Consider the following 27,516-nt stretch of genomic DNA (forward strand, 5'->3'; position numbering starts at 1 on the left):
AAAAAAAAAAAAGCTGGAGGGAACTTCACTGTAACAGCATAAGTTCTGCCACCTAGCTAGCAGTAGAAACCTAAGCAGTGGTACCCATTTTGGCATGCAGCCGTCTTGTTGAAATGCAGAGCCTACTCCAGATCCCACACCTATAACAAAAGATGGATCTAAGGAGCCTGAAGCAGGATAAATGTGAGGAGCTCAGATGACTTGAGACTAGAGGATTGACTGCCTTGCAGCAATATTTTGCTGCAAGGTAAGCCTAGTCCAAACAGATAAACAAAAACAGGTGGGGGAAAAAAAAAGAGGAATAGAGAAGTAACGTAACTAGCTATTAAAATGAAAGAAGTATTAGCAGCTCCTGACAGCTTATTCTTTTGTATGTGTATATGAGATACAATTTAACATGCAACAAAGCATCTGAATAGCCTCAGAAAGCTTAACATGTGGTTGCCTCAAAACTGTGATCCAGACAGACAAAGGGCATAAGTCAATCCTAATGCTTTTAGTCAATGGGGCTTCTGTTGTCCTACACTGGAAGAGATATGTTACCCCTGACCATTCCTAGAGCTGAGCTAAGCAAGCTGGGATGTGAGCTTGTGCTTGTGAACCTTGCTTGGGGCATGGCATGGGTGGAGGGAGATTTCAAGCCCAAATCAACAGTGTAGATTCTCATTCAGGTCCCTTTGCTGGTCCTGCTGGATGTCTTACTTTGCTGCTCTCTAGTGTAGAAATCTGCAGAGGCTGCACAGCTGGGACCTGTAACTTCTTAGACTGGATTTGTTACGAGAGAGAACTTACCATGTAATTACATCCTACAGAGATATAGATGAGTTACAAATATGAGCCAGGGAAATTGAGAGACTCTCTATAGTGCACCAGAAGAAAGGATTTGTGTACTCATGGGAAGTATTTGATAGAGTTACTCAAGTTTTTATCCTAGTTCTTCTCTTTTCCTCCTTCCCTCCTCATCCTCTGAAAGAATGATGACTAACGAGGGGTTGAAAGCTGTTACTGTCCCCAGGGGATCAAGAGGAAAAACTAATCTATAAGGTAATATTTTCCTGTCTATCCTCTGTCACTTAGCTGTCTCTCTTTCTTCTAGAAAGAAACTGCAGACCTGGCACCACTGCTTATTTTTCAAATGTAACTGCGTCGCCTTACACTGGCCTTTCTAAGGATTCATGGAGTCCATTATTCTGAAATAGTATTCAGAACTTATTTGTATCATGTAGTGATTTCATGTTATCTTTCATATAGCAAGTGAGTTTGAAAGGTTTTGGAAGATCTTTCGAAGAGGCATTATGTATCTAATAAACTCTGACTATGAAAGAAAATGGGAGAGGGAGAGAGAGAAGGGGAGAGGATGGAAAAAACAACTAAATGATATTAAATGATATCCAAACATAACACTGGAAATTACATAGGCAGATTTCATCTGCAAGGATTTTATGCAGTTATGCAGTTGTGGATATACTAGAAAAGACTTTAATTATATACCCTTGAGGACTTAAAGTATGTATTGTTTCTGCATCTAAGCCAGGTCCTGAGAATTATTTCTGGCTCTAATACATGATTAACCTCTTTAAAAATACTCCTTCTCACCTTTCCCAGTTCCCACCCATCATAGGGCCTAAATATATATATATACATTATTATAACTTCCTTTTGGAACATCCATTATGCCAAAATTTTCATCTACCTTTGGGTGCAGTTTGCTTGTTTCTACTTTCTCATTTATTTCAGCAACTAGACACTAGTGTCCAGTAACCAGACACTCTCCATCTCTGTCAAAAGATCTTATGATCAGTGGGAGAGTGAGTTCAGAGTGTCCCAGTGGATGTATTGGAGAGAGATGAACACTCCAGAGCACTTTATGACTTTATTCAGTTCCCACTTTCTTCTCCTGCTTAGAAGGAAAAAACTCTTATTTCTAACATTTTTGTCATCTTAGACTCTCCATAGAGGACTGCAAATCAAATCATAGTAAAGATTTGTAAAAATAACCTTTTGTACTCGAAATTTCTTACTATTGAGGAACTGTAAACATTTTTTTTTCTCATTGTATGCATTCAAATGTTATCCAGCACAGTTCTAACTTCTTAAAGATTAGACACAATATATATTTTGAAATGCATTTCCTCAAGATACAGTGAAAAACAAACCAGTAAGTGTTAGTTTAAGCATAGATTGAAGTCTTTAAATGTAGAATGTATAATCCATGTGTGGAGGCTGAATTATGCATCCTCTCCTCTCCCTTCCTTCCCAGTATACATCTTGAATGCAAATATTTCTTAAAAGCTGGGATCATGGTACTTTAATGTCTGAAACTGATGGAAACAGTACTGGTTCCTTTACTTTAAAGATAACTTTGTAATATCAGCTAAAGACAAGAAATTTGTACATACATAGCATTTTCTTGCTAAGGAAGAGATTGTTTCTAAGATAACTTTTCCTTATGATACACTTATTGAAGTGCGCTGGAAAATTAATTTCCAATTCCACACCACCCGTGATCAGCCACCTCTGTTCTGTATTTTCATAATGCAAGATGTTTATTGCTTCTGCAGTATTCTACTACGTTAATACAATCTTCCAGCCTTTGATCGTACTTGCAAAGAAGAAATAAAGAGTGTGAAACATGATGAAAAACTCAGAGAAATCCAGGAAGTCATCGGGTTAGGCTACCTGGCTTACAGCCTCACACTTTTGAATGACTTGCTGAGAAACAGCGTTTTAGAAAATTAGATCAAATTATTACAAAACATGTGGACTGAACGTGAACCTGGAAGGTGAAGGAAAAGAGATACTTAATTATGTATGACAGTTATGGCTGAGAAGGTTTAATATAAGAAGGAATTTGAGGCTAGGTAGAGATTTTTGATAGCTAAGTAACTCGGACATTTCTATGGATGGTAAGCATGACAAAGAAATCCTTTTATATTCACTAATTGCTTCAGCATTCATTGTTTCCTTGCAGCGTTGGATCAGTTTCTGCAAGGATATATCAATGCATCACTGTAGGTTTTGCAGATACTTTCTTGGGCATAGAATCTGTCCAAAGAATTTGCAGGGAAGATTGCAGTGCCAAGCACTGAAACTTTTTTACAGTAATTTGATTCAATTTGTTGTAGTTGGACTTAAAAAGATAACCCTCTTACTGCATGCTTGAATGCCCACAGGGCATTTTGTAGGGAAATCAGCAAGCTATTCTATCAGCGAGCTATTCCATCAGCAATACATTCTTGCTTTTACCTCCTATGATGTATAACTATAAATTGTATGTTAATACTTATATTACTTACATTAATACTTATATTACTTCTTTCTATATGCACCTGAAGAATACACATCAGAGAAGTCCTCTACAAAACAGTGTCTTTTATACCTCAAGCTGACAGTGTATATGAATCTTGGAAGAGATGGATACAAACTTTATTCTTATTGTCCCTCTAAAACATTGTGCTGTGCTGCACAGTGACCACAGAAGAGTTTATATGTGACCTCAGCTATGATGAGATCCCTTCCCCTCCCCTTCTCCCTACCTCAAAAAAAAGTACTTGCAATCACAATGATAACTATATCTAAAGTATGATTTGCATAGGTAGCTGATTAATTTTTTTCTAGTATGTCTCTTGTAATCAATTTAGTGTTATTAGAGGCTGCAGGATTAGTTCATCATTCTCCAGCAATTGTTTTATCATTACACCTCTAACCTACAGGCCTGCTTCTACTGTGACTGAGATTCTCTGGTCAGTTAAATCACATATCCCTTCGTGGTAAGTGCTGTGAAAGCATAATTGTAAGGACTTGACTAAGACCATAAATTTAGAACAAAAATAATACTGTCTATAAGACTTTCAATATTATATCCCCCAGACTGAATAGTACAATTCTGGTAAATCTCATGCTATTAGAGGCTGACGTATTGTGTTCGAATCTCACAGAGCATACTTCAAAGCTGTGTTTACTTTTCCTAAGTACTATGGCCATCTCATTCCATTATATCTTATTTTCATATCTTCAAAATACTGATCAATGTAATTGCTTTCTTGCCATAAGACATCTGGCTTTATTTATTTGTTGGTTTCTTTGTCTAGTCAGAAAAATAAATATCTGATGATGAATTATGAAACTGTTATTTTGTCCTGTTACCCTAAGTTTTTAAACATGTACTTTCATTTATGTTTTACCTGATCACAGAGTAGACTTAAAGGGATTCAGTTGTCCCATCTTCCTCCTTCACAGACACACTGATATTCAAGGAAATGATTAAATATAAATAAGTTCCAGTCAGAATTTTGCCAGTAGCTCTACAGGCTCCCTGTTATTTGGAGCATTTACTTTTGGTGGAGTCTCACAATACCAGTATGCTACAACACAGTTCGCTACACGCAATGCATAGCTGAGAGAACACATCTGTATCATGTCTAACTTAAAAGTAGTATAAAATATAAAATGTAATTATCTGGGGGTCTGCTGCTGTTTATGCATAGACTTCACCTGCTCTGTGAATAAAAAAAGAAAGTTGAAAAAATACCGCTTCACGAGACCAATGAAGAAATAAACTTTGCTCAAGACATTTAAGGGAGGGGTGAGGAACATCATTAGTAAGGCTTGTGCTGCGGAAAGTAGCATGGAGGAAAAGATAGATAGCAAATGGTGAAACACTAAAATACAAAAGAGAAAGTGTTATCTCAGTAAAGAAAACCAACTGAAAACAAAGGGAACAGGGAGAACAATTGTAAAGGAGTTCAACATTGGTACAGAATGATCAGGCCAAAACTAATGAGCTTTTTGCCAGGCTTTAAAATCGACAGATCTACCATGTGCTTCAGCGAACTGCGATTTCTTTCCATAGCAAGGCGGATGACTTTTTATCAGATGTGTCACTTGGTGAAATAATTGCCAGCAATAATAGTGCAATAGCAGCATACTCAGAGCACAATTTATCCATGTCTATTCTATCTTTCAACTTCAAAGCTTCTACTGCCTCACAGATCACATCAAAATGACACCTCTGTCATTAATGACAGTGGTCTAATGCAATACAGAGAAGTCAAATCACTTCTCCAGATAGGAAGAACGCTCTCAGAAACTAAGCATGTGCACAGGCCCTGACATTCATATTCAAATGTGTATTTGTGGGGAAGAGGGTGGGTTTGACATACAGATTTATTCATATTTGAAACAGCTTGATTTTAGAAAGCACAAAAATTACTAGGATTAGAAGAGAGGGGAGCTGAGAGTAACACATATGATTTAATTAATGCAAATGAATGCCTAGATTTGGGAAATTTCTGTTGCCTCAGCCCACAGCAATGGTTAGACTGTGTCATGAGTCAGAGATGTAAATTGTCTTTAAAGAAAGAAATAATTCAAATAAACACACCTTCAGAGGCATGCATTGTCTTTGTAAGCAAAAACAAGTATTTTCTGGCTCCAGAAACAAGCCTTACTACTGTGAGAACCCTTGGTTTGGTCATTAGTCATCTAAAGAATAAAGCCTGCAAACTGTAGTTCTCAAAATGGAAAAAAAAGTCTGCTTATATGCCAGCCCTATTTTGAAATAAGCATAGAAAAATAAATATCTAAGCATGAAAAATATTTCTTTTGCTTTCTTAATATACATAAACACACATGCAACCAACGCAGTAGAAGTGACACTTAAGTTTCAATAAGATGTGTAGTTAAAAACCATATTTAAAAGCTCAGCTTCTCTGTTCAGTGATTAAATTTACTTCATGGGGATTAACTAAAGCTTCAGAGGGAAAAACAAGTTTTATTGTCAAATTTTACCAACCTCTCTCAAAGAACAATTTCCTGAAAAGGCAGTTTTTCTGCAGTACTTTAACTGAAAAAACAAACAATCTAACAAATAATAAGCTCACATTGTACAGCAACAACAAACACAAAAATATGCTACTCTAGAAACAAAGAAGGACCAATAATTTTCAACAGACATTTTCTCAATTATTATTCCTAATCCAAGAAAAAAAAAATTCAAAATCAATCTCTCAATTGAAGTGTTTGAGTGGCAAAAAAAAAAATAGTTATCCACCACAATTAGTGGTGTATTTTCATTTGAATAGTATGTAATGCAAGCATCTGGCTTAGTGTGAGTGTGTGCTTTGTTTTAAGTGCTGGTGGCCTTGCCTTGAATGTAGGCACATCTGAGATGCATGACTTGAAAAATTTGTACTGCAATTACATGTACTTCATTTCAAGCCACGATAATGGGCCAGGGGATTATAATGCTTCTGTAAAGGTGGGTTGCTGGGATGCTGTATTTTTCAGACATAAACAAGCCACTTCTAGTTTTGCACTGAAAAATGGGTAGAGAGATTCTCCAAAGTGTTGTCGGTCAGATATAAATAATTTATTTTATTTATTATTTTACTTTTAGTTAACTTTAGTTTTGTTTAATGGTTTACTTTATTGCTGCCTGAATTACCTTTCCTTCTTTCCTAATTTTATTATACTTCCTAAATACCAAAGCAAGCAGTTGGAGTTGTAGGTACAATTGAGCTTGTCCAGAAACTACAGTGTTGTATAGCAAGTTTTTTTTCTTGACCCACAGTGGAGTATCATACAATTCTTTCAGTATCTTTCCACTTATCAAATATCACATATTGTTAAAGACTAGAAGATTTCCATACACACATTTTGGGAAATGTCACTAAGGAGTAGTATATATAGGTGGAAGTACAAAATTCCTTGAAATTCTCTGTAAAGACCTGCCTTCTGGTGTCTCTTATGCTAGTTCATTTTCACTGTCTGGTTTGAGCCTGAAACAAGACATTGCACATACAAGTGTTAAATAAAGCTCTTGTTTTATCTTCAGTTTGATTTATCTGAAGAGTCCTGATAACCTAAAACCTCTATTTCCTCAAAGGTCAAGAGTTGTACACTAGTAAATATTGGAAGTATCTCCCACCTGTCCTGCCAGATTGGTTCACCTTTTATCCACAATGATGTTGTCTAAGGCCAAAGAAATAATTAGCCTTTGTTGCTGTTTGTACTCCAAGTTTTTAATTTAACCTTTGTACACTCCCTACACTGGCAAATATTACTATGTTTAATCAGCACCAACTAGATCGTGCTGGCCAGCACACTTCAGTGTTAACTATCACATCATTTGTGAAACACCAATACTTTTCCATCCATCCTTTTCATCTTGTGAAAATCATAGGATGGCTTATGGTAAAAGGAATTTTAAACACCATATGTTTCCAAGCATCCTGGCATGGGCAGGACTGCCACCCACCAGCTCAGGCTGCACAGGGCCCTATCCAACCTGGGCAAAATATTCCAGTGTTTCATGAACCTCTGACAGAAAAATTTCCACCTCGCATCTAACCTAAATCTCCTGTCTTTTACTTAAAAGTCTTTCTCCTTTTTCCTATCATTATCAGGCCATGTGAAAAGTCAGCCTCTCTCCTGTTTATAAGCTCCCCTCAAGTACTAGAAGGCTGCAATGAAGTCTCTCCAGAGCCTTCTCTAAGTTAAATAAGCCCAGCTGCCTCAGTCTTTCTTCATAGGAGAGGTTCTTCAGCCCACTGATCATCTTAGTGGGCCTCCTCTGGATCTGCTGCTACAGCTCTACTTTTTTCTTGGGCTGGGCACTCCAGGCTTGGACATAATTCTCTGGATGGGGCCTCACAGGAGCACAGTAGCAGGGCACAATCACCTTCCTTGCCCTGTTGGCCTCTTATATGCAGCCCAAGCACACTCTCCTGGCAACAGCTTCTCAAGCCTGTCCAGTTCCCTCTGGATGGCATCCCTTCCTTCTTTTATGTCAACATGTCAAGCTCTCCACTCAGCTTTGTGTCATCGGAAAATTTGCTGAGGATGCACTAGATCCCACTGTCGAAGTCTTTGATGAAGATGTGGAAAAGCATCAGTCTCAAGATGGACATCTCTCACCATTGGCCTCCACCTGGATATAGAGGCCTTGATCATCTTGGCCCTTTGGCTGTGATCATCTAACCAGTTCTTTATCCATTGAATAGCCCAGCCTTCAAATCCTCATCTCTCTAATTTAGAGACAAGGATGTGGTACAGGACCATGTCAAAGGCCTTGCACATATCCAGGTAGATGACATCAGTTGTTTTCCTTTGTCTACTGATGACGTCAATCCACTATAGATAATTGAAGTTATGATTTCCTTTTTCCACTCACCAGGGACTTCACTTGACAGCCATAACTTTACAAATATGATGGAGAATTTCTTGGCAATCATATCCACCATTGCTTCAGGACACTGGGATAAAATTTGTCCCCATAGGCTTGTACCCTGAAGTGGTTTTGGACTTGGTCTGCTCTTACAGTGGAAGGGATTTTTGTTCCCCTAGTGCCCCATATAGAGGTTCAAGGATGTGAGAGGAGAGGCATGAGAAGCTTGACTGCTAGTGAAGATCAAGTTGAAGAACTCACTGAGTACCTCAGTCTTCTTCAAGTCTGTTGAAACCAGATTTCCCTTCTCATTTATCAGGAGTGCACTCTCCTTTGTCTGTCCCTTCTGAGCCATTGTATCTGAAAAATCCCTTTTTGCTATTTTTCACGTTCCTCACCAAGTTTAGTTCCATCTTCACTTTGATTTTCCTGATCCCATCTCTGCATGTCTGGACAGCATCCCTGTATTCTTCCCATGCCACCTATCCCTGCTTCCACTGCCTGTAAGTTTCCTTCTTTTCCTCAGTTTTACCAACAGGTCCTTGCTCAGTTATGCTGTTTTCCTGCCTCTTCTGCTTGATTTCTTATGCCAGGAGATGGAGAGCTACTGTCTTCTCAGAAAGGAGTCCTTAGAGGGCTGCCAGCTCTGTTTCATTCCTCTGTCCCTAAGGACAGTTTATTAGGTGATCTTAGTATTATAAAGGTTGGAGAAGACCACTAAGATGTCCCTATTTGGCACACTTAACCATTTTCTTGAACACCTGGTGATTCCAGGTGATTCAACCGTTTCCCTGGGTAGTCAATTCCAATGCCTTCAATAGTCTTTCTGAGAATAAATTGTTCCTAATATCCAGTCTGAATCTCATCCAATAATCCCTTAAGCAGACGGAAATTTGCTCTCCTGAATTTCAGTGTCCTGATTCTCTTCTTTGCCAGACCCATATTCCTTGAGATCGTGAACTCAACCAGGGCATGGTTGCTCTAGCCCTGACTGCCTCTAATCTTAATCTCTTTGATGATCTCCTCTGCACTGGAGAGTACCATGTCCAGTAACACATCATCTCTGGTTGGTCTGATCAGGAAGTTATCCTCAGTGGACACCAGAAAACTTAAAGGGAAAAATCTCTTTTTTATCACCTTGTACTTATCATGAAATGACTTTCCTGTTTGTTTATATAAATAAATAAATATATATATATTTGCATTTATTAATATAGAAAAGCTTTTACTTAAGTAGACAATACAGGTAACCTATTTCATGTTTTCTATAATTTTTTAACATGAAAATGTCTAGATAATGATTATCTTAAAATGTCCTACGGTTTTAATGTACAAAAATTGCTTTCCAAAGAAGAGAAACAATCAACAGGACTGCCATTTTTTCCTCATTAAAATTCATAACATTCTGGCTACATCTGTAAAAGAAATGCAAGATCTCTCTTGTCTTGAGAGACACTGTAGAAACGTGTAAAAACATTTTGAATTCTGCACACAAAAATCTGCATTTGGTACTCCCAACTACACCTCTCAAGTACCCTCATAATTAGAAACAGATCTGGATTTTTGGGAAGATCAGAGGTCTTTTTTGCATAAGGGCAGAGATCAGTCTCTCTGCCTTAAGGAAAATTCAGACCATTGTTGGACTCCATATATGGTCTCTGGGTTTCTTGTGTTATTTGTTTGTTTTTGTTTTGATTTTATTTGTTTGTTTCGTTTTACTGGAGTACAGCAGCTGCTGTGATATTTTCTTCTTTTTTTTTTTTAATGTATATTTTTGCAAAGATCCACTCTTTTAGAGTAAATTGGGCTCATCATCCTTTCAACTCAGAATTCTTTTTCACTATATGTTGAGAAATATGAGAAATACTGTACAAACTACACCTCAGAGGTGGTTTATATGAATCTCTCTGCAGTATTCACCCTTGTTTATGCTTACTGCCTTTAGTGTTTCTTCAAGTATTAAATGTTGGGTTTTGTTCTCAGGCAGGACTGTTGCTGAAGCAAGTATATTTCTTCTGATCCAAGTTCTGGATTACATTGCTATTAAAAGATTGCTGTATAAAGAAAACATTAGATGTAATTAAATTCTTCATGTTAGAGTAGCAAGCATAGAAATGTTTGTCTCTTGATTATGACTTTGTAAGAAAAAATACTTATAAAACTTCTACCCCATAACCTTTCAAGGACCCAAACTAAAAAGCACTTTCAGAGAATGCAAAGATATAATAGTCCCAAGATGAATCTGCCCTACAGTCCCCTTTTCTGCCATACAAACGTTTGGGAGCTTATCACTGAAGCCACATTAGTCTTGATTTAAGGTCTTTTGACACATTATTACAGCACACTGCCATCACTTCACACCTGACATTCTGTCAGTCAGAAAAGAGGGAGGGGAAACAATTTTGATGTCAATCAACAAATCCTTTGGGAGGTGTAACCTGTTAAGAGATATTACCCTTTGCCCATTGCAATTTACAAGCTTTGAATTTAAAGGACATATGCCAGAAATAATTAAAGACTAATCTTTTTGTACTCACTTATGTATGAAGGCATTTAGCACCATCAGCACATTCATATTGTCCAGAAGAAGTAAAAGAAAGAGGATCTACTGAGTGTGGTACTTCTCTGTTTCAATTTCTATTAATCACTTCTGCTGAATGGATGTTAAAACCCTCTGTCTTCATGAAACAAATATTTAGAACAGTAGCTGTAACTTCTACACTTTGATTAATGCCCTGGTACAGTACAGATTATGCCAGCATGACGCACAATACCTAACATTGTCTATAAATCAAAACATTATTTTTAAATAGAAGCAATATATACAATTATTGAAAAATGATTTCACAAAATTAAAAATAAACAGAATCTTATTCCTTGCATTTTAGTGGCTACAAAAAATAATAAAAATAATAATAAAAGAAAAAAGTCCTGGACAATTACAACTTGAGCATGGCTTTGCTTTACCTTGCAACTATTCTGTTGTAATTTACTCAGACATCAAAGTAATGACATCAAACCCAAAATCTGAATTTAGGGAGATTAAGTTGAATTCAACTTCTCTCTCTATGCTAGATTTTTAGAATAGTAAAGAAGAAAAGCGGCATTTACACTGTCCAGTTTTTGCCATTCACAATTTGTCTCCAGAAGGAGTATCTTGTACTTAGACTGACCTTAGAGCTAGAAGTTAAAGAAAATAACTACAAAATGAGAATACTATGGAGTAAATAAAGCAGCAGCCAAGGACTATATAGCCCAGGGAAAACAGGAATCAAACAAAGTAATTATATTCTAATTTTTTTACAATATTGTACTATATTAGTGTACATACAGCTTATTTGGGCTAGGAATGGGATGGAACAGTGGAAGCTCTGACTTGCAGCTTCCATTGTGCATTACTATATCATTAACAGGGAGAGCAGTTTTGGTAGCTGATCTGCAAAAAATTGTGCAGGCACTTTGTTCAGTAGGCAAATCCCACTGCCCTAGAAGAAAATGCATTCATTACCTTTCAGGAAACTTGCTCTTTCCTGCCCTCCCTCATTATATACACATACACACATATGCAATAAGAGAGAGAATGCAGAGGTAAGAAGAAAAAAGCAATTGCTCCCAACTTTGTCACAGACGCTGGGGACTAATTCATCACCTCCTGGACAAACACAGTGTGGCATGCTCTACTGATAGTGTAGGTATCAAAATCACACAGGTGATTGAGAGTGACACAGTCTCCTCAGTTTGCATTCACAAGATACTTTCATCAGGTTGGTCTAGATTAACACATGGACAAAATCATTATGCATGTATTTATTTACTAAAACAATCTAAGAGAATGGAAGAGCTAAATAATTTTTAGTTGGTGATAACAAGAAGAGTGTTTGTACTAGGAACTGATAACTTTCTTTTGAGGCAAGTTGCTTTTTATAAAATAAGCAAATCATCTTACAACGTGAAAGATCATGTCTTCTCAGCTCTCATATTTTAAAGGAACCTCCTTTGAGAAAGGCAGGAAGTTGAAAGACGGGAAAGCAGGAATGGGAGTTGGATTTGCATTTACCATTTTACACAGAGACAGGAGGAAAACAAGGACGTCTTCAGCATGTCTCCTCTTTTAAATGTGCCATCTAGATACATCTGTCTGTTTAGACATAATTTTCTTCTTTCCATATTATCATACCAGAGTCCTTCTAGCTGTTATGTTTGTCCCCACTACACTCCTCTTCTCTCTCTTTGGAAATGACTCAGGCATGACCATCAGTTCTTTAGCCTCTCTGATCCAGCTTGTTGTGGCATTCTTTAACTTAATGTATAATATATGCAACTGTTCACTGTCTTTAAGCTACAATGAACATGAAAAGTAGTACAGAAGCTCAAGAGGCTAAGACTTTCTAGGATGGACCAGAACTGCTGCTTTCAGGAAACATCAAGCACTCACAGCCACACAAAAGCCAGAAGCCAAATAACTGTATCTAATAAAAGAGCGAAACAGTATAAGCAACATCACGTTTCATATGTTATAGTAATAATACTGTAAAGAAGCTGTAAAGATAAAGAAGCTGTATTTTTGCTGGTGGCAACTGACTGCAAATTTTGCTTTTACTTTCGTAAGTATAAAGCAATTTTGGACTTCTCACAGGTAATGGGATTTGAATCAGCCTCCTACTTTGAAGCCAGTCAGAAGAGAACCTTGTCAACCTGGAAGGCTGTCGAATACGCTGTGACATTTAATCAACTGTTTTACTACAGGCACACCTCTACTGTCTGTGGTGAAGTGAACATGATTCCTTTCACCTTGCTTCGCATCACTTTTCAGTGCACTGCCTTAGAGAGCTGTATTATAGCCTATTTTTTTTTCCCTTAAGAGGAACACAGTAACAGAGGTCAGCTACAGTCATGAATTTTATGAAAGGTTTGCTGGGAAACCACATTAAATGGCAGCTTCAGTCCATACATCAGTTGCACAGTGCTTTTATTCCAAGACTTTGCAGCTGAGTGATTTGCAGTGTACTTACATTTCATGGCCATCATTTTCAAGCAATGTCATTTGCCTTAGTATCAGACACTTCAGCTGCACCAGAGTCCACCTAGCTATGCGTGATAAATTTCTTTCAAGAAGAGGTCCTCAAGAGAAACAGACTCCCCAAATCCCCAAACTTCCAATATTAGGAACCTTGGATGTTAAGCCAGGCGTGGAAAATTCAAAATAAAATTAAGGTTAGGGAAGAAAAGATGAGACAAAAATTACAATCTCAGGACTCAGAAATCTGACAACTTTGGATTCAAAAAAGAAACAGTACAATTTCTTTGTATTTTTTGTTGGGCAGGCCCAACCACAATTCAGAACAGTCTAGTAAAATCATGAAGTATAATAATTCTTATCTCTGAATACTGATCATTCCCCAAATTTCTATCACTGTCTTATCCCAAGGAAACTGTATCTTAAATAAACAAACAAAATCTACCTAGTACTATTATTTTCAGCTTTTAAGCCTCTGGACTAGAGGCCCACTATATGAACATCCACATGCACATAGAACAGAAGGATAGTTCTAGCAGAGCTGAATCTATGTTCAATTGTTGCCGAGATTATTGATCCTGACATTTATGATAGTCATTCTGTCAATATAAGTGAAGTCAGCAGGATGCTTTTTAAACATAAGATGAGATCTGTATTATAAATATGTTAAATATATATCTTTTAATTTTTTGTTGGAAAATCAACACCAGTGGTTTTTTTTCCCAAGAATATTGTTTCCAGAGATAATATTCCCTCTGTTCCCATCATGATAGCACATATTTTATTTTGTGTTTAATCATATCATTGATTTTGGGGATCAGCAAAACTTTTATTATTGTAAAATAGTTGCAGCAGTAATGTCATGTCAATCACAGAGCCACAAAATTTTGCTGGTGTGCTAGCAGCACAACATATTTTCTAGTATTTCAAAAATAATTGAACTATTCTTTATTCAAGCAAGAAAGAGGAGAGAGGCGTATCCAATCGTAATATTATCTGCTCAGAAAAGCATCCTTGGTCTCTTTACTTTGTCATCTCTCACTTCTCGTGCAGGTTTTTTAATAATCACCGTAACTTCCTACAACATCACACCTATTGCTCTGAATTAAACTGCTTTAGCCAGAAGGACTTCAGCGGTCCATTATCTCCACCTGGCTATGTAGACAGTCTTTGTCCACGACAAGGAGAAACTGTACCGCTGAACTCAACTGCTCTTAACATCCTGATGGTTACAGGTACGGTTTAATGGCTCACTTTGCTCTTGTTCCTCAGTCTCAACCTCACCTCAATGACTTTACAGTTGTTCTACAGGCTGCCTGTTCACTAGGATTGAAGAGACTGTGAGTGATTGAGCACAGTTCATTTGCTCTGTACAGAGAAAGTAAAATCATACACAGAAATAGAGTAGTAGAAAACATAACAAGAATAGAGAGCCGCAGTCTTACAATAAACATTTTTTTTCCACTCAACTTATCTAATCTGTTATTTCTAAGTGAAAAAGCTCTATTCATAAAATAGAAGTTTAAAATTACAAGCACAGACCCTGAGGCACTGAAATGAAGGAAATGGTAAGGTAGGAACAAAAATATCTCATTTCTTAAGATCTCTTAAGAAACTTCATATAAAGAGAAACTCTGGCCAGCTCAAATCTTATCTGTATCTTATTCGTGGATCAGGAACTATCAATAAAGCATTGGCTGACACATAAACATTTTGATGCTTTTGGTTAAGATTAGGAGCAAGTGTTTACATGGGAAGATTAAATCTGATTGTGTTATTTGAGCCAAAGCCAAATGAACATGTATAGGAAAACTCAGTGCAGTATAGCATTTTTCAGATGTAGAACTGTAAATCTGAATCTCCTCCAGTAAAACTCAGTAATTGCCTGATGATGCTGCATAGGCACACCGAAAATGAGTTCTTGGTATTGGTTTGTTTAATGCCTGATTTAGAGGATCCCTAATTGGAAAATGCCTACCAAAATAAATCCTACCTGTGTTACAGAGCAAGAAAACAACAAAAAAAAAACAAGCTTAGGAAGAAAGCCAGACTTATCTTTACACTTATTTCCAGCTCTCCACTACATAAAGAGGATGAATTGATAAGGTAGCTACAGAAAAAATATAGCTGTCTTCCTTTCCTTTACACCATAGCTGCTCATCAGGGCTGGAAAAATGCAGTCTCTGGCACTGACATTCTGATGTTCCTTACAAAAGAAAAAGTAAATGTGCACATCTGTAAATTTCAGCAGTAGAAAAAGTTTAAGAGGGTCTGCCACTTTCCTCACGGTAGATATAGCTTGGTAAATAAGGAAGAGAGAGTGTACTCTTGGCAAAACCATTGGGCATTCTGAACTCAGCCTTTCCTCTTGAAATAAAATAAAATATTAAGTTGTTTGATGTATGGCTCCCTACTACCTCATCATTCTCACATGATTCAGCAAACATTAGAAAGATTTCTTCTGTTTAAGTCCTTTACTGCAACAGAAGTAAATATCTTACTTTTAGAAAACACATTTCTTAAAGATAAAATACAATTCTACAATACTCTTTCAGATAGATTTGCCATAAGTCAGATACCCTTGTTCAAATAATGGACTATGAACTCAATTTATCTTGTGCCTTCAAGAAGTACAGAACTTGGTCTTATTAAGGTGCTTTATTATGAGAGTCTGTGACTGATACTATGAATCGTTTTACAGCTGTGCCATGGTAGCCATTGTAAGTCTTCTGATTGAATGGAAAGGCAATTAAGGAGGAAAATATTTTACAAGAGACCAAACCGAAATGATACTGCTTTAAGGACAGATCAGAATTATGATGACATTTACATTGTTATTCAACTCAAATAAAATAACAATATTGAGCTATTTAGTACTGTGCTAAGAGTAATGGAAACCAAACCATTAACTTAGGAGGAAGAAGAACAATACAACTGATTCTGTCATTATACTTTTGAATCAAAAGTGTTTGTTTTTCACTTCCCTTTCACTTATCCCTAAATTACAGATGTAAATAGAAGCAAATGAATATTCCTTATTCAAATGACCTGATCAGATCTATAGTTACACGACTGATAGATGCAATTTTTTAATCTTTCATATTTCTAAGATAAGCTTTCTTCTGAATGACAAAGGTTTAAAAGTGTCAATCAAATTACAAATTTATTCCGTATATAACAAATCCAGAAAAACTACCTGAATTTTTGTATTACTTACAGGATATAACTCAGTTATATGTGAGGAAAAAGTGCTTGTTCTATGCATATAGATGACAGTACTGGCTGATATACTATAGCACAAAACAGTTAAGTGGGAGAAAATAAAAGCAAAGCTGTGGAAGGCAGTAATAATAGCTGTTCTTAGAAGATCTGGACTACATATTATGTATATAGAGATCTATTATGTAGATATCCTGAGGTCTAGATTTTCTGTATATTTTTCCCATCATGAAATTATACCTGACTGTTGTCTTTCAATACACTGTTTCACCAAAGTACTTAAAGAAATCGATGCATGTGATAATCCTTGTAGGGATGATCCTAGGTATTGTTCTATTTGCTTATTGGCTGCTATTTGACATTTAAATGCTGTTTGCTCTTTTAATTTTACTTTAGTTCTGGAAGTTAGAACAAGAAAAGTCTGAGCAGGCCTAAAGTTTTGATTATTCAAAAGCTATGTTTGGATGAACATGAGTTCATTTCTGGATTAGTTTGAGCTGCATTTAATCACACAGTTTAGTATCTTTTCTGGAACCTTCTAGAGTGCTTTTTGGTAGAGATGATAGCAAAGATGGAGTTTTAAATTTTTGTTTGTAACTCTGCAGAGTGAAATAAATATGAAGTCAATAGAGCTGTGTCTGGAACTTTCCTTCCTTCCCCTAACACCAGTATAGCTATGAAAGTCAGCTACAGTTCACTGACTAAATTCACATTTTCTTTCAAAACAATAGCAAAAATGGTAGTGAATGGATGAATCACACCAGCTTCCCTTACAGGACTTATTTTCATGAACTATTTTTCTAAACTTTAATGTAGCAGGGCCCAGCTCTGAAATCATTCATCATACTGAGCTGTATTTCACTCCTCTCTTGCCCTTTCCAACCTCTTCCTCCCCAAAGTCCCACACAAATTATGAAGTGAGGCTATTGTTCACACTGAGTAAGGGTCATATAACACAGTTTTTAATGACTAACAGCCTTTCAGATTTACCAAAACATGTACATTGTTTTTATAGCACATCTTGCAGAAAGTTTAACTCACAGCATCACTGACAAGCATTTCACTTCATAGATCCCTAATCTGAATTGCTACAGAGTAGGCAAAAAGGGAAGTTAGTTGATTACAAAGGCACCGTGGGACCAAATCACATTTGACATGAATCAACTTCCACTACATGCACAGAAGCATCTCTATGGCCACACGGTATTATATTTCCTAAGGAGAAAAAGTATCTTTCAAAATTATTTTCCTATATTAGATAAACCTTTTGAAAGTTGGAAAATAAGTATAAAAAGGAACCTTGTAGTGAGAAAGTGTTTCTATTTTCTCAAAGAAACTGGAGATCAAAGAGGTGAGGGACAAGCTTAAATTTTATCCTCATTAACAAAAGGATATATTTTAAATGAGCTTTGTAATTATGTAGGGATGTAACAAACTGGTGTAGTTGTTGTGAAATCTCACAAATGAAAACGCAAAAGCTGAACTGCAACCCAGAGTTTTCAGAGCAATGTCAGAGCTCAGAGAATTCATAAACCAAGTAAACCTTCTGACATAACTATAAAATGTGGTATAAACCCTAGGAAAAAAATAGCCATCTTGAAAGGGTAACAGCACTTTTATGAGAATTTCAACTGCACCATGGCAACATCAACCCGTCAAAGCAAATGAAGGGCAGTAAAAGTAAAATTAAAAATGATGAAGGGGACACCAGCTTGCTAACAGCTTTCCAAGCTGTAAAGCTTTCAAATGTTATCTCTTCATTGGTTTCTTCAATCACACATGCTAGTTACCAAGCTTTATCATATTATGTATCTTTCCCATCACTTCAGGCCGCTAGGTTTTGATGGACCTAAGCATAAAAAAATAAAAAATCATTTTCCCTCTCTACACACAGCCCTCCTTTTTTCTACAGCTTTCTTTCCCCTTATTGGTCCTCCTGTACTGGTGTCAGTGGTGACACCTTCTGGCATTAGCAAAAGCTACAAAAGTTATGTGTAAATTCAAAGTTCTCTTGGCTACTTCTTCACGTTTTCCCCTCCCCTTGCTCCACCTCCATGCCACAGAATCTGTCCTCACAGGCTTCAAAACCCAAACTAGAAGTAGCTGTTCTCATAAGTGTGTGTATTTCATAGCATCTACTGCTTTAATATCCTCTCTTTAAATGTTCTATCCAACTGTAGAATAAAATGTCAGTTTATTAATTTTTAACTCATTCATTACATTGTAATTAATTTGTTGACTTGTATTCAATTCCTCAAATCATTTTGAGATATAATTTTCACGTGAGACTCAAATCTAAATGCAGAGTCTCATGTACAATATGCATCTATTGTCAATCTCACTATTCCCGTATGGACCTTAGTAATGAACTGAAGGTTTAGTTCCCGTAAATCATTTAATAGCATCACATAATAAATATTTTTGTATTAAAGAGCCACATGGGCCTTTGCTCCCATGATTCTTCTTATTTATTAGCTGCAATATGATTGATGTTTAATAACTTTCTCATTTAAAAACAGTATTAAATCTAATAATAAATACTAAATATATACATTTCACTGTTGTTTAATATATCTTATTCTGCAAAAAGAGGTGTGCTAAAAGAGCACGTTAATGAAGCTAAAAGCAGGATTCTTTTTTTCCCTAGTTAAAAATAGTGAAAGATATTTACATTACAAAATAGAGAGTTACTAAGATGAAGATATCTCATATTCTACCCATGCAAGCTCTTTGTCTCTCAGGGCAGAAAGTTTTGGACTCTTTTATATTTAAGCTGTCATTAATGGAGAACACTTGTGACTAAGCCATTACATGTACAGTATAGCACATGCTCTATCTTGAGTCCAAAACAGGAAGACTCTGATACTGTTATCACTAAATGTGAGCAACATGAGATCTGTTATTTTTTTCATGTCTGGAAGGAGAGATGGTTTCTGATGTTTCACCAATTTATTACTACCACAGTAGGAGATGAATGACTGTATAAAGAAACACTACATCAAACTCAATGGGGCATAATTGATTTGTTTTCTTGATGATCCTACAAGGACCACCTGTGAGCCACAGGGAGTTATATTAATTGTAGATGTGAAAAGAATGTGAAGTAGGACTGAAAATTTGCAGATTCTGCCCCAAGATGAACTTTGACAAAGTATATTTTACTATGCAAGATTTTCCCTTGTGAAGTGTTGGCTTTTCCAGTGTAAATTAAAAAAGGCTTGTACTTACACAGCATGGCTATTGCTCTCAATATTTTGGATCCAGTATTGCTAAAAAAACCAAGATGTCAAGGTGGGCATCTTGATCTTCTTGCTTTTGCAGAAATCTGAAAGCACACTGTCTTATTACATTTGATACCAAGTATGCCCTATCAGTTAGCCTAGTCAAACTGAAACTCTTGCAATAATGCAGAACTCTAGATTGGTCTCAGAGATCTGAAATGTAACAAATAATTGAAGTTAATGGAAGTCTTTGTTCATATCAGTACATTTGAATTAGATGTAAGAAAGATCTGATATAATTTCTATAATATATCTGAGATAAAATTACCAATTATCAGTACATATGGTCAGCACAGTATCTCTTGATGGTGAAAAGCACGGTTGTTTAATGAACGTTAATGAACATGAAATGAATTCAGCGACTGCAGCTGCTGAAAAATGCATTCACAAACTTGGTTCTTTCTGTTTTTCAGCTGACTTCAAAAGTAGATAAAATGTAAACACTTTTATACAGAAGCTTATCACTAACTTGTCCAAAGCCACAATGATTAGTATTTTGCAATATACTTTGATTAAAACAAACAAACAAACAAAATATAAATAAATAAAATTTCATTTAAAAATTAATTGCAAGAATTAAACTTTCCTGATAAGGAAAGAAAAATGCTTGACCATGACCTTTAGTAAGTCCGATTTGCTCTTTTACGTGGATCTCCATTAAATGCCTATAGAAATGAAATACATTTTTAAATTTGGAAAAATTAAACCTATTAATATGCTTCTCCATATGAACATTTGCCTTATATTGCTGAACAAAACGTTTTAATTTCAGATCTGTCTCTACCCTGGGGAACATTTAAAATGCACTCCTGATTGAGGTAAGATATTTTTTTTTAGATTACTGCCTACCACTGCTAAGGTAGAATTTACAAAAGTAGGGTTATTGCAACTTACATTGATCAGTTTGATGAAACTTATCAATGGTGATGACTTTGCAGACGGCTTCTTCCACATGACATCTTTACTATGTAGCGTTTGGGTTCATATAAGTAAAAATGTCTAAAGATAATAAAATCTTCAAACATACATGACTAAAGTTAATTAGATCTGAAACTGAGGAAAATGATATTTTTTGTGGCTGTCCTGAGCTTATTGCTTATTCATTGCATCTGAAGGTTGATGTAGATATGGAGCATGGAAAGGAGGGTTGCCATTTTTTTGTTAGGTAATGAGCAGGGACTTCCTCAACTTATTTTTCAATCATTTCGGAGTTGAAACAGTCACAAGAATAAAATTTGCAAGGCTGAAGTGGTCATACAGAAAGTCATCTGCTCATGCTACGTTTGAGGGACAGACTCAGAGAAATCTTGCATCAGCTTGATTGTATATAGGCTTTTCCAGCTGCACTGGCATTACACACGTGAGATGTAAAGCAATATCTGACCTTCATCCTCAGGAACCACTTGATTCAGTGTTTGTTTTGACAAGTTTTTATATGATCAGAACCTGTGTGTGACCTGTGACAGTGTCTAAATGCAATGGGCTGCCCATTTTGCCTGGCCCATTCCTTGTGCTTTGCAATGCTCAAGCTCGTGAAGCCATACACATGCCTTGAGCCAAGAAATCTTTGATTTCTATTTCAGCAGTTTCTATGTTAGCAAACCATGCTTTTTGTTATCTGAGAGGAAGATAATTCTTTGGGGTCACTGCAAAACTCTATATAGTACTCTTATAAAATATAAGGACTTGAATGAATTCAGCTGCCAGTGTCTGTTTTCTTAATGATCTCTATTTGATATTGTAGGAAGCTCCATAACAGGTTGTTATCACTCCAGAGATCTTCCTCAGAGCTTAATTCTAGTTCTTTTTCTTACAACATATCTATTTCAGTGCTGTGAGCCACAGATACAGGATATGGATGGAGTTCCCACTGTGTCTACTTGAAAAACAGTATCCAGGCTGTCTAGATATATTAATGATACTGAGACTTAGATGTTCAGAAACTGGTTTTAGTCTGAAGACAGAACAGTTCATGCTAGCCACCAGGAATTATTGGCAATAAAATATAAACTTACATTTTGAAGTATTATCAGTTTTTGTTTCTGACACTCTTTTCAGGACATTATGGCCCAATTATTTCCTCGATAGTGGAACAAGTAGAACCAGTGCAAAGAATTACACATTTAAAAACATGAAAAAGAGCATATTCCATATTCACTGAAGATTCACTATTCAAGACTTCAGACTCCAAATAATAAACTTATTACAATGAAATTCATTCAGGGCTCTTTCTCCCAAAAGATGTTGCATATACATTCTATCTATTAGAGTAGAGAACTCATAGCAGTGTTCCAGTAACAGTGTCTCAGAGTACTATTAAAAGCAGTGCTAAGACCTGAATCTGAGATCCATATCTGTTAGTTCACTTGCATAAGCTGCTGAACTTTCAACTTGAAATTAACTGAAAATTAAGGATTAGGAAAAAAAGCTGTTATTCTCACAGTCATTTTCCTTGTTATTATTATCTATTTGGATTTATGGAGGAGTGGTCAAAAATGTAAGCATAAATATTTGACATATGTGAGTAGCTGTATAGTCCAATGGAAGTAACATGCACATCATTGTAAACTATAATAAACAAGAGCAAAACTTTCTCCCATCCCAAACATAAGGAATTAAGCATTAATAATGATTTTTATTTTATTTTATTTTTTTTAATATTTCACTCACTTTACATAACATACCTAACTAGAAAATTAACAGTTTTGGGGGTGCCTACATTTAAATTTGAAGAATGGACAAAACACTTTGCACTTGAGATTACAGATATAATCAAATGTTATGCAGCTGGATGCAAGACAAATACTGGCATCAACAGAATGGAGCATGGAACTAGGAGAGCAGAAAAAGGAGAGACTGTACTGCGATTGATACAAAATTAATTTATTAGACTTGCCTGCATAAATCTGAAACAAAGACAGAGAGCTGAAAAAAGAAAAGGAGAGAAATCAGATAAAGGAACAAATCCGCGCTAAGTTCTTGCACCATTTCTCAAATTTAAGGCAGATAATACTTCTAGAAATATTTTAGAAAATCATTTCTGTAATTGTGAATTACCCTTTGGACTAGAAGGTGTTAGCTATGCCCTCTAAATCACTTTTAATGTACTGTTTCATGCACTTAATTCTGTGTAGTGCCAGAACAAGTCTAGAATGGACAAGTAAAGAAATTATCTCCAGGACATTTTTTGTAGGACTCTAAAGCTTTCTAACTTTTATGCCTCACCTCAGAGATAAAGGTGGGGTTTTTTCCATTGTACTTTTAGGAATAAAGATCAATGATTTCCCTTCAATCAAGCTATGGCTCTGTTTGATTTCATTTTCTTATGTTTTTATTATGTAGTGCCTTGAGATGTTTGTTTGACAAAGTGCTCCATAAATGGGAATTTTTATTGTTATTATTGTCATTGCACTTCTTAGGTCCCAAACTATACATTGTTGTCATACTAGCATTTTAGACTGCCTGATTTTTCATTGCTGAGGAGGATTGATCGGTCCTGTTCCTCTTACTAGTGAGATCAATATATTTTGTAATTAATAAAATAGCCTTCTGTAGAGTGCTATGTTGGACAGGGTGCCTAGATAGAGTTAATCTTTACATACAACTCTGCATTTTATCTGATATTAATAATAATGATGGTAAATGACAGGAATCCAAAGCTTCCCAAGAGCAGTTCCATTTTTTTGCTTTTAAACACAGTGAGCAATCCATACTGTCCAAAAAACTACTGGCTGAAAGCTGACAAAAAAACACCAGCACCACTTCTCAAAGAAACTATTAAAGTGCTTTAATGATATTCTCCATTAGGAATAAATATTACAGTTGTATATCTAATCTAAACAAAGGATATGACAAAATAGTTTCTAAAGACACAGCGTATGCCTTTTTAAAAATAAACAGATCTCACAGTTTTTTGTTGTTGCTGTTTTCTTTTGTGTTTTTTTTTTTTTTTAATTAATATATATTATTCTCTATGTTGTTAACTCTCATTTCATTCTTGCTGTTCCACATCCAGAAGTACAAATTCGGTGGAACCAGATGGTATGGCATACAAAAAAAAAAGAAACTCAAGTAGCTTACCTGAAGTCAAGTTTAGTAAAATACTGGAAAAAAGCCTGAAATAAATGGTTACGATTGCTAGACAATAGGCTGGGTTGACATGAGTAAGAATGTGAATAAGAAGTACATGAAGTGTCAGCTGATCAGAAATACATTGTAAAAGAACAGGTAGTGTAATTTAGACCATCATTCATGTCAATGCTGAGTTTTGCTTCACAGACTTGAATGTGATCACAATTACACTGGAATAAGTCCACAGAAATTCAGTTTAAATCAATGGAATAATAGAAGACTTAAACCAAAGTAACAGAACAGAATTTGCTTATCTCTTCTTGCACATGTATCTTAAATTAGATCTGCTCACTTGACAGATACAAATACATTTTATCACTTTTTATTATTGTAGCTCAACTGGCTCTGAAATGTTTCAGTGACTGAAGCGCAATCCATTTTAGCTCACACATAATCCATACTATTTTGAAATGTGTACTTTAGACTTTGGATTGGAGAATTGCTTCAACTGATCTACGGAAATATCTGCCAATTCTCAACTTCTGTAACTAGGGTCAAGGTAAAAATACAAAAAAAGAAACTGTTATTCCCATTCCCAAGTTACATTTGCAAAACTGGCATGTAAATGTAAACATAGTTTATTTAGCTTGCAAAATAAGTACAACTAATACCGTGTAATAATAAATAGAAAAGCCCCAAATGATGTATGATAGAGTTGCTTTCAGTGCTGTACTAAACATGCAGCTTAGAGTATGAGTGGCCTGCTGAAGAAGGTATTCTAACCATCAGTGGTTTAGGAAAAAAAATATGCACAAGCATGGATTGAAATTATGGCAATTTTTCACTGTTTTGCTAAAGCACCTTTTTTATATGTAGGTCACTCTGAAAGCAATGTCTCTTATTTAGTTCCATGGAAACTACATCAGATACAAAGAACACAATAAACACCATTTGATATAGCAAATTCTCAGCCACAAAACACTATTTTTCAACACAATCTCCACCATTAGTTATGCATTTTTACAGTGATAAAGAAGAGCCTGCATGTCACACTTGTAAAACTCAGCATGGCTGTCTGTTGGCTTGTCTTTCACATCACTTTCACCATTGCTGAAATGCACCACCCACTGCCTCACTGTGCTCACATCTACTATTTGGCCTCCTTAAACATTCAGCAAGTCAATGGATGAATGTCAATGGGTGCCATATTTTTTCTGCATGGAGGAATTAAATGACACATTTTTGTTTCACACTCACTTCCATGTCAGACACCATTCTGTCATACTGCCTGTCTGCTGTTGTCTCTCACACAGCAACAGAATGTAATGGAATATTGGCAGGAAAGTTCAGCCTCTGCTGCTATACCACCAACAGCCACCTCTGACATCATGGACAACATAAGAAACTAGTAGGCATCACTTCTGGAGCAGCCCTTGCTTGTATAACTAAAACTACATACGCCTTCTGTATTGAAGACAATTAGAAAGGTATGGCTTTCTACTTTAATTTCTTTTGGCAAGAACAGATGGAACTGTTTTCATTTTTCAGCCCTTCAATACTTCATGCACAAGCTAGCATCATGCTAATAATGCATGCACCTGCAATGCAGCTCCTTGCATTTCTGAGAATTTATTTATTTATTTATTTTTATTGTTAATGCTGTTCTTCTGGACTCTGGTAAATGTTGGAATGACATGGCTTTACTTTATACTATGAAGTCAACAACTCATGCCAGGGGGCTCTGACATATCAATAGAGAAATGCACAGTTTCACTGACTGAGAGCATACACATCCTTCTTTCTTAGCATCTTTCATATCAGAGCCCTAAAGAAAATGATACTTGTACTCAGTGAAACTGCATTGTTCCATCCCATTATTCTGTCTTGGCTAGTCACCTCCTTACTTGGTTCCTAAGCAAAAGCATGGAAAAATCCATAATACATCAACTACTTGACAGAGAAGAAAAGATAGATGGCTTTGCATACAACAGAGTGTACAGTTATTCCATTTCACCCTAAAATGCACTAAAATATGGTCAGTAAGAAAGCCACAAGTCTAGAGTCTAGGCAGAAACTGAGAAATTAAGAAAGAAGTCAGTGAAGTGCGACAAAGGTAATTTGCAGAACTATCAATAAGAGTCTATTAATAAGTTCTCATCTTGTAAGACCAGTAGGATATCAGAGGTGAACAAACTAGTCTGTGACAATGTTTCTTTTATGCCATCACCTTGTTAAACCATTACTTATGTACATAGCTTCACCTTCCTTAACCTGTACTGTAATTTCATAATTAGAAATGCACCAGATAAAGTGGCTTTGCAGCCATCTTTGCTGTTTGAGATGTATAACTGTTCTAGTCTACCATTTTTTCCCATTTATTTCTTTAACCTAATGTTCAGTTCAACCAGACAACTCCTTGCTTTTGTTAAGAGACATGTGAGATCCCAGGAGTACACACTAGAAAATGGTCAGGATTACCATATTAAAATAGAAGTGATAAACTAAATTGATAATTAAAGCCATATCCTCCTGCACAGAGAGGACACAGAACTCAGCATCTGTCAGTAAACAGTTGCATCAGGGAGAAAGAACAGGGAATAGAAAGGTTATTGGCAGTACTACTTCTGTGAGCTACAAAAAACCTTAACCACATATCTGTTTTTAGCTGTATTATTCTGTTACTGTAGGTCTTGACGTCCCTTGTCATGGATCATGTATCTGTAAGATGGTATCTTCTCAGGAGCCAGAAAATCAGTGCCATCATACAGCGTAGTTATACGTTTTAGTAACCAAATACAGTACTAATTTTAATCTTTAGATTTTTCTTCTGAATATATTTTTGCAAAGAATCAGTATAGCATAAACAATTATTAAAAAAATCTCATCTCTGTTATTGAAAAGTTTCTATTATTTAAAGGTATCTATTTTTTAATGTAAAATCATTGTGGTGCATATTGAATGTAACATGGTTTCTGCAAGCATATTTGTTTCACTGGTAACACAAACTGTCTTCTGGGCAATGACAGAGGATGATACTGAGGTGGTGAAATCCACTTCAATGATCATGCAGGCATACTTTGACTGCATCCATAATTTGCTGGCTGATTATTGGAAATTGCTTCTAACAGTGAATTGGGAATTGCTTCTAACAATGAGGAAAGTGCTTCTAACAGTGAATTTCAATGGCTACAGAAGCACTAGGTAGAAGTAAAGGCCCCCATCCTGGCATCTGCCTACAGAAAGAGATGGCTGATATGGTTGCTGAGCCACTCTCCATCATATATGAAAAATCATGGCTGTTTGGTAAAGTTCCCGGTGACTGGAAAAAGGAAAACATTACCCCCATTTTTAAGAAAGGGAGAAAAGACCCGGGGAACTACAGGCCAGTGAGCCTCATCTCTATGCCCAGGAAGATCATGGAGCAGATCCTCCTGGAAGCTATGTTAAGGCACATATAAGATAGAGGTGGTTTGAGACAGTCAGCATGGCTTCACCAAGGGCAGATCTTGACTGACCAATCTGGTGGCCTTCTATGATGGAGTGACAGCATCAGTGGACGGGGGAAAGGTGGTGGATGTCATCTACCTGGACTTCTGGAAGGCCTTTGACATGGTCCCTCACCACATCCTTCTCTCTAAATTGAAGAGATGTGGATTTGAAGGATGGAACATTTGATGGATTAAGAACTGGCTGGCTGGATGCAGCCGAAGGACTGTGATCAATGGTTCTGTGTCAGGGTGGAGGCCGGTCACAAACAGTGT

General features: G+C 36.3%; 1 long non-coding RNA gene across 1 annotated transcript in view; it reads left to right on the forward strand.

The window, feature by feature from the left end:
* The window catches only part of LOC109368781, a 5,157-nt gene extending 1,086 nt beyond the window's left edge, over positions 1 to 4,071 (forward strand). The window contains exon 3 of the long non-coding RNA XR_002117119.1: positions 1,097 to 4,071. This is a non-coding gene — a long non-coding RNA (uncharacterized LOC109368781). The remainder of the gene's footprint in view (positions 1 to 1,096) is intronic.
* Positions 4,072 to 27,516: the final 23,445 nt, after the last annotated feature.

Source organism: Meleagris gallopavo, chromosome 8, assembly GCF_000146605.3.
Source record: "Meleagris gallopavo isolate NT-WF06-2002-E0010 breed Aviagen turkey brand Nicholas breeding stock chromosome 8, Turkey_5.1, whole genome shotgun sequence".
Lineage (NCBI taxonomy): Eukaryota > Metazoa > Chordata > Aves > Galliformes > Phasianidae > Meleagris > Meleagris gallopavo.